Raw genomic sequence first — 13056 nt, 5'->3', positions numbered from 1 at the left:
AGTTTGACTGGCTCCGCTATCGGATTCTAACTCTGACCTCATGTTTTAGAGGTAGAAGGAATCTTACAGGTATAATTGCATAGCATATTAATTATGTTTTTCTTTTTTGCTTCTGCAGGGATGTTGTGAAGGTCAACCAACATTTTAACATATATATATATATATATATATATACGCACAAATATCAAAAAGCTATCAAATAACACTCAAGGTAATCATCGTTATTTATGTATTATTTTATTTATTATTTACATTTTTCCTCTATTGTGTTCTCTTAGCTGTAACCTGGAAGAATTGTGTCCATGACACAAGACTGATTATATGGCATTCTCTTCCACGTTCTGGGCGGGGGTGGTGTTTGACCAAGGTGACCGCCGTGTTCCTCTCTCTGAAGTGCTGTAGATTCACGGAGACACTGGGAAGGTGGCACTGGGCAGCACAGGTGGCACGGAGCCTCACCATCCTCCCTGGTCTTTGCCAGCCATATTTTCTGATAGAAATAAATCTAGGAAATAAAGTAAAAAGAAATTTTAAGAAGAAGGCTTAGGACCCCCAGACCTTACCTCAAGATCAGCAGGGGAGTAACCAGAATATCCTGCTGGTGCAAATGACTGATGCCCCCAGCCGGGAAAGGGCGTGAGCATGTGCCAGCGGGGCATTGAGCCAGGAAACGCCGTGCAGGGCATCGGGTGCTTCAGAAGGTCCACAGAAAAGTGAAGTTAAAAGTATGAGTTTATTTTGGTGCAAAATTAATTTTTCATAAAAATTGGAATGGAAAATGAATATTATGAAAAAGCTGTGCATGAATTTCAAAAATGTCTTTGCACCAAAAAAATGCTCATACTTTTGATTCCTTTTTTTCATGAATTTTTAAAAGTACCCTCATGCTAGCACAGCAGATTCTCTCCCTTACAGGAGCTGCTTCCTAATGGGCAGACATCAGAGGTGTGAAATAAGTTATATAAATGCTTATTGATGAAGGTTGAGGACACTCCTCCCTTTTTTTTTTTTGAAAGAATACGTATTTGAAGTCTGTATACTCGGGGAATTTTTTATTTTTAAATTATATGTTATATTTTCTTACAATATGTCCAGGATTTTTTCTGCCAGACGTGTTTGTAGGCAAAGTATCTCTGAATTCAAAGTCATAGATAGATTTAATTGTTAATGCAAAAGCAGTGCATTGAATCAATGAAATACATTCTGTATGTTCCACAGTCTGCAGACCAGCATACAGCTATTCATATCCAGCCTCTCTCCCCCCCGTCACCCCTACCGCCCTGTTTAACATCCGGATGTCACACATGTCTTTCTTGTAAGAGCTTTCTTGCACTAGGTAGGGTCTAGACAGGAATGATTGGCTCTTTTTGCTTTTGAGATGTTATGATTTGTTTTCTCTTGGTGAATATGCAGGCTGGTCTTGGGCAGAGGGGGCAGAGGAGTAGATGACCAGTCCCAGTTTGTTCGCTGGAGTAAACAGTGCTCCAGCAGGTGCTGATGCCAGTGACCTCTGGCCCGAGGGAAATCCGTGTCTTGTTCTGCCTTTTTGGATTCTCCAGAGCTCAGGAAGAGAGCAGTTGAGGTGTCGCTGGGGCTGTTTACCTGCACCTGTTTATCTGCACCCTTTGCCACCTCCCTATCCTCCCCTGTGGGTGCTCACCCGCCCCACCCTCTTCTGAAGATGGCGAGGAGCTTGGTCATCTTGTTCTCTTTCAAGGGTGCCACGTTCTGTGGGGGCAGCCTGCGGTGCAACAGGAAACCCTGCCTGTAGACGTTAAGTAAGTGTGTGTTTAAAAATATTGAAATCGGGGGCTTGCTTCATCAGTGTGCCTCCGTCACCACCAGGCTTCCCTAAAGGTGGCTTGACTTCCTCTCGCCCTGTGGGCGCAGCAGGTGTTCCAGATTCCTGCCTAATTAAGACGGGCCTCACACCCTTCTCCAAGTCATCCTGTCTTGCATAAAATGGTGACACTGCCTGAGACGGGTCCCATGATGTAAGAAATTCTGCCACCCCGAGAGAAAGGTGACAGTCACCCTCACGACCTCCCTACCAGCTCCTGTCTTGGGCTACCTGAACGCTGATCATGGCCGTGTAGAGGACCAGGGAAGGGGGGCAGGAAGGCCCTGGTGCCTCTGCTGGGGAATGCACACGGTGCCTGAGGTTCCTGCAGCTTCTCAAGCACTTGTTAAGTGCCAGGCGTCACCCTTAGTGAACTGGACACGTGTCCTTATTGAATCTTGACCTACCTTCACAAGACAATTCATAGTATACCTCTTTATAAATGAGGAAGCGAGGGTTAGAAAGCATCACTTGCCCTTTTTCACATAGCTGGGATGAAGACCGCGTTCAAAGCCTCACATCCCACTGCTCCCTGGGGATCTCGTTCAGCTCAGTGCTTTGCCTTCTGGTTGACACCAGCCTGGTACGGATTCTGTCCCACAGCTGGTAGGTCAGAAGGGTAAGGCTCCTGTGCTGATTGCCCCTAATCCCAGCACGGGGCTTTGTAGCAGGTGGAAAGAGCCCCACTTCCTCGGTGAGCAGACCTGGCGTCCAGGGGATGGAGCAGGCCGAGGTCACTCTGGACCCGCTAAGTGACAGGGCTGCCCCAGAGCACAGGTGTCCTGCAGCCCCTGGGCCTCGTGCGAGGGAGCTGCTGCAGGCCGTGTGTGAAGCCCTGCATTCCTTCTGTTGCTTGGCTTTTTTAGCTTTTTATTTCATTCATTTAACAGTGTCTGTGATGACCTTCCTGATGCCGTTTTAACAGAGGAAAGCCCCTGCTGCTCCCTGGGCGGCTCAGTCTCTGAATGGGAGAAGGAGAGAGAACGGGGTGACGCATCCCAGGGCCTCTGTGAGTCACCAGCTGCAGGTCCCCACCCCCTGCTTTTGCCTGAACCACTTACCTTGTGCCTGAGACTAATAACAGGGTCATCTGTGAAGCAAGGTGTGTGACTCACCTGGCAAGGGGCAGAGCCCGCAGAGAGCTGGGAAGTGTGGGGCAGGACGTGGGGGTTGGCAGCAAGCTATTTGGGCTAACATTTCCTAACACTGCAACACCACGGCCTAGCGACCCACCTACTGGTTTGCATTTGAGATGCTTGAAGTTAACAGGAAAAAGCCAAGGTGGGGGGAGGAGCTCTACCTTTGAAGGCAGAGTCGGGGATCCTGTGTGAGGTTCTCATTCTCCTAGTGTCTCTCCCAGTCACCTTGAACCCTAAGATTTGGGTTCCTCTAAGATGCACCTGCTCCCTGCCATGGCTCTCCACCCTTCTGCGGTTCTGCAGGTGTCTGTCCATGACCTGGGATTGAAGGAAGCCTCCCAACTCATGGCCTTTTGGGTCCTGAGCAGGGTTTGGTGACCTGTGGCAAGTGAGTGACTGGGACTATGAGCGCCAGAGAGTGGACACGGACGAGGGAGGGAGCATTGGGAAGAGCTACGCTGGGTGACCCCTGCCTCCTCCACTCCTGTGCTGTCCTGCTTGTACCCCTCCCCCCAAATCTAAAGTCAGCCTTCAGGGAGGTGTCCATAGCCGTCTGCTTGTGGACTAAGGAAGCACGCTTGGCGTTTTCTCTGACATGATTAAAACACAGAGGAGTCCAGCAGTTGGCTGTTGTGTAGAAAGGTCGTGAGAAGCTTTTATGTGTGTGTGCAGATTGTGCCTTACTTGAAAGCAGCCATTATAGTGTCTGTATGAAACATTTACTGTGCGAAGTTAGCCTCTTTAGAAATACTAACGTGAAATAAAGCACCTTAGTAACACCTTCCAGCCAGAAGAATATGGGTGTGTATGACTTTCCCAGATTGATTCCCAAAAACAATTTTATTTCTCCGGGTCTCAGTTTCTTCACCTCTGTGGGGATGGACTAGATGTTGGATGATTATATATATTTTAAGATTTATTTATTTGAAAGTCCTTGTTACACAGAGAGGGAAGGTAGGGGAGAGAGAGAGAGCGAGAGAGAGAGAGAGAGAGATCTTCCATCTGCTGGTTCACTCCCCAATTGTCTGCAACGGCTGGAGCTATGCCGATCTGAAGCCAGGAGCCAGGAGCTTCCTCAGGGTCTCCCATGCAGGTGCAGGGGTCCAAGCACTTGGATCATCTTCTACTGCTTTCCCAGACCATAGCAGAGATCTAGATCAGAAGTAGAGCAGCTGGGACTTGAACAGGTGCCCATATGGGATGCTGACTCTGCAGGTGGCAGCCTTACTCACTACACTACAGTGCTGCCCCAGATGATTATCTTTTTTTTTTTTGACAGGCAGAGTGGACAGTGAGAGAGAGAGACAGAGAGAAAGGTCTTCCTTTGCTGTTGGTTCACCCTCCAATGGCCGCCGCGGCCGGCGCGCTGCGGCCGGCACACCGCGCCTATCCGATGGCAGGAGCCAGATGCTTCTCCTGGTCTCCCATGGGGTGCAGGGCCCAAGCACTTGGGCCATCCTCCACTGCACTCCCGGGCCATAGCAGAGAGCTGGCCTGGAAGAGGGGCAACCGGGACAGAATCCGGTGCCCCGACCGGGACTAGAACCCAGTGTGCTGGTGCCGCAAGGCAGAGGATTAGCCTAGTGAGCTGTGGCACCGGCCCAGATGATTATCTTTTAAGATTTATTTTGTTTGTTTGAAAGGCAGAGTTAGAAAGAGATAAAAGGAAAGAGAGAGAGAGAGAGAGAGAGAGAGATCTTCCATCTGCTGATTAACTCCCCAGATAGCTGCAACAGCTGGGGGCAGGCCAGGCTGAAGACAGGAGCTTCTTCTGGGTCTCCCACATGGGTGCAGGAACCCAAGCATTTGAGCCATCCTCTCCTGCTTTCCCAGGCACATTAGCAGGGAGCTGGATCAGAAATGGAGCAGCTGGAACTCAAACTGGCACGCATATGGGATGCCAGCATTGCAGGCAATGGCTTTATTTGCTATGCCACAACAAGGGCCTCTTTATGATTTTTTTGGAACACAGTTTTCATTTGTTGATTTGAATCCTCAAATAAAATCAATTACAAATTATCCCAATATTGAATCTACAGTAACAATGTTTTTAAAATTTGAACAATCAAAATGTTAGTGCATCAGTTATTTTTTCATGTTTATTTCCAGTTTTTGTCTATGCACACACACAGACATGTATATGCATAAAATAGTATAATGTAGTGAGATTACATGCCCTACTACGGCTATAGCACAGATATAACTTTAGATTTGGTTTTTATCTTTTGAACATCTTTCGTGTTAGCAGATTTCCTAATTTTTAATACCAGCTGAATATGTAAATTCTTAGTTAACATTTCAAAATGTCTTTAAACCATCTGACTTTTAAAAAGCTAGTATTACTAACACTGATGTGCTATTTATTAACTGTGGTTTAAATTTTTTGTCTAAGTTTACATATATTCCCAGATAGGCCTGAACATTTCAGTGACTCCTACAATGTATTATCTAATTTCTAAAAGGGCATTCTTATTTCTGTTGCTACTAATAGCATATGCGTGTTGTAGTTTTATCATAGTTAGTGCTGAATATTGTTTTCTAATTACTTCTAATTTAATAGATGTCAATTACAGAATTTTAGGATCTGGAAATTCATTTTTCTTCTCTCTTAGACGGGTAAATCAGATTTATCATTCACCGACAGATGTGTAGTCACGTGGTTTCCAAGGATTCACCCATTCCCCTCTGACAGCCCCGCGGGGAGCTCTCATTACCGTGCCCATTTCTTAGTTGAGGAATCTGAGGTCAGTCGGTTGCGTGAGGGCACGTGGCTGGTCACGTGTCACAGCCCCGTGTTAGACGCAGGCTGCCGGGCTCCCAAGTCTGTGTGCTTGACCACAGAGTGCTCAGCCTCCCCGATACATGCTGAGTGCTTGATGGCTGTGCACTTACTGTACGCTGAGGTGGGGAAGCCACAGTGAGTCTGCGTGGATCCTGACGTCTAGTGAGGGAGTCAGACTTTAGTCGGATCGATGTGTAAACACATAATGACAGTTCTGACACGTGTCAGAGGAGGGACAGGGAGTGATGGCAGCATCCAACAGGGGCCACCTTGTAGCTTTGGGGTAGGGGGGATCAGGGGTCCTGAGAAACCCGGGTGAAATCTTCCAGACACTTACATGGAGACTGGAGGGGTCGGGCTGGGCTGAGGCCGGGTGAGAAGAGCACGCTGGGCAGGAGGGACGGCCTGTGCATGCCCAGGCGCGCTCGAGGATCAGGAAGCAGATGCAGTCGCGTCCGTGGGGTCACAGAGTGAGGGGAAGGTGGCACAGAGTGGCTGGACACGAGATGAGGACCTGGGCATCCCGCCTGGGAAACATCGCATTCCCAGGAGGGTGTGCAGGGAGCGGCCTGCTCACAGGGCCGGGCCATTGGGCAGCACAGCTGTGGCCGGAGCTTCCCCAGGTGGAGTTTCTTGTACGCACCTCAGCAGGCAGCGACTTTCCTGGGGTTTGCACGTCCTTGGCTGACGAGCCGCAGCCCAGGTCAGGGTGTGCCGTGCAGTTTCCTTGCAGGCCTGAAGAGAAGAGACTAGGGCAGAGCTCTGGCCTGCAGCGGAACTTGACCCCTACAGGTGCTGAGTGCCCAACCGGCCTTTTAGTGGCTTGCCAGTTTTGCTGGGAAAATAATGAGGGAAAGTATTGCCCTCCTGGGAAGTGACAGCTGGCTCTTGGGGACACCAAGTTTTAGAGTCAATAGGAGGGGCCGGTGCTGTGGCGTAGTGGATAAAGCTGCCGCCTGCAGTGCGGGCATCCCATATGGGCACCAGTTCGAGTCCTGGCTGTTCCACTTCCAATCCAGCTCTCTGCTATGGCCTGGGAAAGCAGTAGAAGATGGCCAAGTGCTTGGGCCCTGCACCCATGAGGGATGCGGAGGAGCCTCCTGGCTCCTGGTTTCAGGTTGGCCCAGCTCTGGTCCTTGTGGCTACCTAGGGAGTGAAGCAGCAGTTAGATCTCCCTCTCCCCCTCTCCCCCCATCCCTCCCTCCCCCTTCTCCCCTTCCCTGTTCTCCCCCCTCCCCGTCTCCCCCTCTCCCCATCTCCCTCTCTCCCTCTCCCCCTCCCCCTCTCCCCCTTTCCCACTGACTCTGCCTCTCTGTAACTCTGCCTTTCTTTTTTTTTTTTTTTTTTTTTTTTTTTTTTTTTTTTTTTTTTTGACAGGCAGAGTGGACAGTGAGAGAGAGAGACAGAGAGAAAGGTCTTCCTTTTGCCGTTGGTTCACCCTCCAATGGCCGCCGCTGCAGCCGGCGCACCGCGCTGATCCTGGCAGGAGCCAGGAGCCAGGTGCTTTTCCTGGTCTCCCATGGGGTGCAGGGCCCAAGCACCTGGGCCATCCTCCACTGCACTCCCTGGCCATAGCAGAGAGCTGGCCTGGAAGAGGGGCAACCGGGACAGAATCCGGCGCCCCAACCGGGACTAGAACCCGGTGTGCCGGCGCCGCAAGGTGGAGGATTAGCCTATTGAGCCACGGCGCCGGCTTCTGCCTTTCAAATAAAGAAATAAATCTTAAAAAAACAACAACAACAAGCAATGGGACCAAAAGAGCAGAATCACTTTTTCCTGACACTTCAAGTCATCGTCTAAATCATAAGGCTGGGAAAGTAAAGCACACTCCACAAACAGCGTAGCAAGAGGAAAAGAGAGCCCCTGCCTGGTCTGCATTTCAGAGTCTGTGGACAAGCTCTGAAGCCCCTCAGCCTTGGTCATCTCCTCTCAGGGTGGGCTCAGGGATCACTGGACTCTTCCACATGGGGTCCAGTAGGATGAAGGAGCGAGGGCCTGGCTAGCGAGAAGAATTCTAAAGAAAACAGGAATGTCACCACCCCGGCAGAGTGAGCACCTGAGGGAGGGGTGCCAGGGCGCAGGTGCAGCCCTCTGGGACTTGGCATGAATCTGACCTCGCGGGTGTGAGGAGAGCTGATCGGGGGTGTCTTACTCGGGGTGCTGGACTCTGCCACTGCAGGGGGCCACGGGAGCCCTTGGCGGTGAGCCAGCTCTCCAGGGCAAGGAAGCAGAACCCTTTCCTCTAGTGGTATCCCCCCGGGGCTCCCGTGTCGATGGAAACCCAGCTCCCTAAGCCGACTCTGATTCATCCTTGGCTGTTTCAGGAATTCTTTCTGTGTTCTAGATGCGAGCCCTTTGGTTGTGGATGCTTTGAGTATTCTCTCCCAGGCTGTGGCTTGCCTTTTCATTCTCTTCATGACTTTTTTTAAAGATTTATTTTATATATTTATTTGAAAGTCAGAGTTACACAGAGAGAGAATGAGAGGGACAGGGAGAGGGAGAGGGGAGAGAGAGGGAGGGAGGGGTCTTCCATCCACTGGTTCACTCCCCAGTTGGCTGCAGCTGCTGGAGCTGCGCTGATCCGAAGCCAGGAGCTTCTTCTGGGTCTCCCATGCAGGTGCAGGGGCCCAAGGACTTGGGCCATCTTCCACTGCTTTCACAGGCCATAGCAGGGAGCTGGATCGGAAGTGGAGCAGCTGGGTCTCTAACCAGCACCCATATGGGATGCCTGCACTGCAGGCGGCGGCTTTACCTGCTACACCACAGCGCTGGCCCCCATGACGCTTTTTTATTTTTGGACGAGCAGACGTCTCCAGATTTTGTAATACCTGGAACAACATATAATACAGCTGTTGTTTATGTCTCCTGCATAGTAGTCTCTGTCAGCATTGCAGTTTAAGCTGTGACAACAAAGAGAACTCAAAATTCAAGGACTTGGGCAGGGCAGAATTGTGTTTCTCTTGCACATTAACAGTCCAGGCATCAGTGGGCCAGCGCTGAGGAGCCGCCTGCCCCATCTTGTCATCCTCATCTCTAGCCATCACGAAGGGGAGGAACCAGGACCTGCAGCCTAGTCCTCAGGGGGATTCGTGAAATCAGTTCCACTCCTGCGTCTTTGACTGTGTGGCCATGTTTGGGTACAGGGAGGCTGGGAGATGCTGTCTCCCGTGGCAGGCAGCCCGGGGTGGGGGGGGGGGTCTGGAACTGAGAGGCAGAATGAGCAGATTCTCTGAGGCATCCGGTGCCCTTTGATGAGGTCCGTGGGCTGACACCATGCTTGTGTTACTAATGCCCTGCTGAGTCTCTGAGTCTCTCCTGGGCTTCCTCGGGGCTTTAACTTGATATAATTGTACAATCAAGCGTGGGAGAATTGCTTCAAATTGCTTTTTGTCTTGTAAGCTTATTGCTTCTCTATAGAAAATGTGAGAATTTTTTTCTTTTTCTCTTCAGTTTCTTACAGCTGTAAGTGCAGGCGTTTACAGGGTCTTTAAAACACTAACGTGATCGCAGTGTATTTCAGGGTTAAATTTCCTGTCACCTGCAAAGGGAGAATTTGACCTGCTCTGAGGACTGGAGTTTGCAGTTGGCCCCGTTGTTAACGCTGCGCACGGGCGGCAGCAGGTGCTTGTGTTCCCTTCGGCTTTGCCTTAAAGGCAAAACCAGTTTTTTAGGCTGAGTTTATAGTTAGTTCTGAAGAAAACATGAACAAACTAAATGTAGACAAACATGTTTGCCTGACCCTCGAACCAAATTTTAAGGATTGTTTTGCAGCTAATAAAAATGAAGTTATTTGTAGATAATCAATCTTGATTATTCAGAAATTCCTGGTAGCCTCAGTAAGCTTTCTCTCCATTCACTCCGAAAATGATTATCGAGTGTCCGCTACGTGGCAAGCTATGGGTGGCCAACAGTGAGCAGGACAGACCAGGTCCTTGTTCTTGCAAAGCCAGCTACTGTTCACCAGAGAACCCTGGCCCAGCTGTCATCTCGCTGGTCACCCCACCCACCCCACAGCTGTCATCCGCGCTCAGAGGCTGGGCTGCTGGTTCAGGGCCACGTTTGATTTTATCGCTTTGCTTCCATTTGTCTTGTCTTCCTAGCAGCCCAGTTCTGTTACAGCCCTCGCTTTGAGACTTTGTGTCCTGTCCAGATACTTACTGTCACCCTCCTTTATCTGAGAGCGTGTTCTCTGCGGATAGCCCCTCTGCTGCTGGGGACTTTACTGTTACGAGAAGCTGAACTCGACGAGGAGTTCTTACTTAATAAGAGTGTTGCCTTAAATAGCGACAAGCTGGTGCCCAGGTGGCTTTATTTCTTCAGTCCTGCGGTCACACTGAGTGCTGTCCATCTGGGGACGTGGCTCAGCAGGCTTCATTCACTCACCCTGTCGGGTTCTTTCCCTGCGAGGCCAGAAGACAGTGGGCCGAACGTCAGCTAGCTGGTCGCCTGCGTGCGCTTGACAGCTGGGGAAGCATGGGGGGAGGGGGTCCTAATGCTGCCACCCGAGTACAGAGGAGTGACTGAAGAGACTTTTTGTTGCAGAGACTTCTCATTTTAAAAAATAGCGTCAGCTGCTCGAATATAAACAAAAATTGATAATTCGTCTAGGTATTTTACATAAATAAAAATCACAGTTCTCTAAGAATGTACAAGGGATGCGAATCCAAAGAGAGAAAGAAAGGGCCTGGGAGTGACCGAGGGAAACCTACGAGCACCTCTGCGTTCAGGAGAGCGTCGGCACCTGCTCCGCCGAGTCGGCAGCAGAGACCCGGGTGGAGCCGAGAGCGTGACTGAAGGTCACCCAGTTTAGTGAGGGTCAGTGTGACTGAAGGTCACCCAGCTTAGTGAGGGAGAGCGTGACTGAAGGTCACCCAGTTTAGTGAGGGTGAGTGTGACTGAAGGTCACCCAGTTTAGCGAGGGTCAGCCGGTTTCTGAGGCCGCCCAGGAAGTGAGGGAGTCTGTCCTTGTTGTGAAGGCTTGGGAACTTCTCACAGCAGTAACTGTGGAGTGTGTGTTGTGTGTATGTGTGTGTGTGTTTAAGAACAACTGGTATCTTTTCAATATTTTGTAACTTTCCTTTTTGGATATTGTTGAGATATCGCAGTCCTAGTTCCCAATAAATGTATCGTCTTTTCCCACTGGGTAGGTAATATGAAGGGGTCTTCAAAAAATTCATGGAAAAGGCATGTCATGAACAAAAAGCATGAATTTAAAAAATATTTTGCAATAAAACTTTCTTGTAATTCCATTTTCCACAAACTTCTTGAAGTTCCCTCATGTGTGTCATCATCTCCCAAGCATCTTTTTTATTTTTTAAGATTTATTTATTTATTTGAAAGAGTTATACAGAGAGGAGAGACAGAGAGGGAGAGAGAGAGGTCTTCCATCCACTGGTTCACTCCCCAGTTGGCCACAATGGCTGGAGCTGCGCTGATCTGAAGCCAGGAGCCAGGAGCTTTTTCCGCGTCTCCCACATGGGTGCAGGGGCCCAAGGACTTGAGCCATCTTCTACTGCTTTCCCAGGCCACAGCAAAGAGTTGGATCGGAAATGGAGCAGCCAGGACTCAAACCGGTACCCATATGGAATGGCAGCACTGCAGGCGGCGGCTTTACCTGCTACACCACAGCACCAGCCCCCGAGCGTCTTTTTAAGGTTATCAGGGAAGCCAGAAGCAAATGCCAGTCTGCCCGCCCCTCCTCCCGAAATGCAGGCGGTTGAAGCTTCAGAGGAAGGCCTGCTAGGAGCCGCTTCTGGCCAGGCAGCTGAGCGGGGCCTCAGCCTCCCTGCGGGAGCGGCCGTGGAAGGCACGGGGTTCTCTGCCGGGGTTCCTGCTGTGGGCGGGGGAATCCAGCTCTGCCTCCTCGGTGTCTTAGACGAAGGACTGCGTTAGCGGCGACTGACAGCACTGACGGAAGGCCAGTGGGTCAGACTGCGATGACAGCTAGAGCCAGGCAACCCAGGAGACCAGAACGCGGAGGGACCACGACTGCTTCCCGGCGGTAGCTGCCCCGGCCCGCGCCGGCTGCCGCTGAAAAACCCTCTCTTCTCCAGATCACAAGTCCTGAGACGAGCATCCTGCTGGCGATGCTGCAGGTGAAGATTGAGCGCCTTGGCCTTCACCACGAGAAAGGCATCGTGCCAACTCCGTGCCCGGGGCTGGCTTCCCCTGCCCCCCGTGAGGGCTGGGCGCTGGGAAACCTCCGACAAGGCCCCTCCTGTGCGCCTGGCTCAGGGACGGAGGACGCTGAAGGCGGCCAGAGGTTCTGGCCGTGGTGAGCACAGGCTGTGGGGTCCAGAGGGAAGGAGTCTCTTGGTCACTAGCACACTGAATGCATGGAGGACTAGAGGAGAGCGCCGGCCCATTTCATCTGGAGAAGAAACGCCGGCCGGCTTGCTTTCTTATTCTCTTTCAGTGAGTTTGGCTGTTGAGAATTAAAGTTACATGATTTAAATAGCTCTTGATTCATCGCTTGCATAGAATGCACAAGGAATTATTTAGGGTGGCGACTCTTACATTGCCAATATAAACTATTGGGTTAGTTGTACTTCACACTGGACAAAATAATTCATACTGCTTTCAGTTGTGTTTTAAGAGTAAAAGAAATGCCGCAGCGCGCCGGCCGCGGCGGCCATTGGAGGGTGAACCAACGGCAAAAGGAAGACCTTTCTCTCTGTCTCTCTCTCTCACTGTCCACTCTGCCTGTCAAAAAAAAAAAAAAAAGAGTAAAAGAAATGTATACCCATTATTGTAACAATATTAGAAAAACAAAATGAAACTCACTCTCTACCATTTGCAATTTATTCCCTGAGTCCTTGTCCTTTGAATTTGCGGCCAGTAAGGTAATGACTGTGCTGAGGCAAAGCTCTAGGGAAAGATATCTCTGCCTGAGCTTTGGGCTTAGTTCTGATGCAGTTGGGGAACTTAGGCCTGGGCTGGTTTCTAAGACCTGTAGGAACGCTGGATTTCAGTTGGAGTTTGAGTCAAAGACGTGTGCCTGCTCTTGTCCTGAGCTATACATGGGTGTGAGAAATTAAATGGACCTCTCTAATTTCCTGTTTCGGTCAGTTGTGTCAGATGGCCAGGTGACCGGGCTGGACTCCTCCTTGCCTTACCACATGGGCTGCTGACACTTGTTAATCCCTGCGTCTGGACACCACGCTCAGCTCCTGCTCTTCCCTGGTCCACATCCAGTCAGTCCCAACTCAGTTGTGAGCTTCCCTTTCCCTTCTGTAGCCCAAAGCCCAAGAGAAAGAGTTTGCTGATCATCTTCAAGTCTTGGCCCAATTTTGCAA

At 50.4% G+C, this 13056-nt stretch overlaps 1 protein-coding gene across 3 annotated transcripts in view; it reads left to right on the top strand.

Annotated features, from left to right (window-relative positions):
• Positions 1-13056, top strand: part of CERS3 (ceramide synthase 3) — a 112546-nt gene that overhangs the window by 16531 nt on the left and 82959 nt on the right. For 2 of the 3 annotated variants that reach the window (XM_070053524.2, XM_070053523.2), the window contains exon 2: positions 119-211. The exons of the other annotated variant lie outside the window; for it this stretch is intronic. The gene's annotated coding sequence lies outside the window, so the exon portion shown is untranslated. The remainder of the gene's footprint in view (positions 1-118; positions 212-13056) is intronic. 3 annotated transcript variants of the gene reach the window in all.

Source organism: Oryctolagus cuniculus, chromosome 12 (assembly GCF_051225735.1).
Source record: "Oryctolagus cuniculus isolate XC-2025 breed Fujian yellow rabbit chromosome 12, ASM5122573v1, whole genome shotgun sequence".
Lineage (NCBI taxonomy): Eukaryota > Metazoa > Chordata > Mammalia > Lagomorpha > Leporidae > Oryctolagus > Oryctolagus cuniculus.
This window is presented reverse-complemented; position numbering and strand designations above follow the sequence as displayed.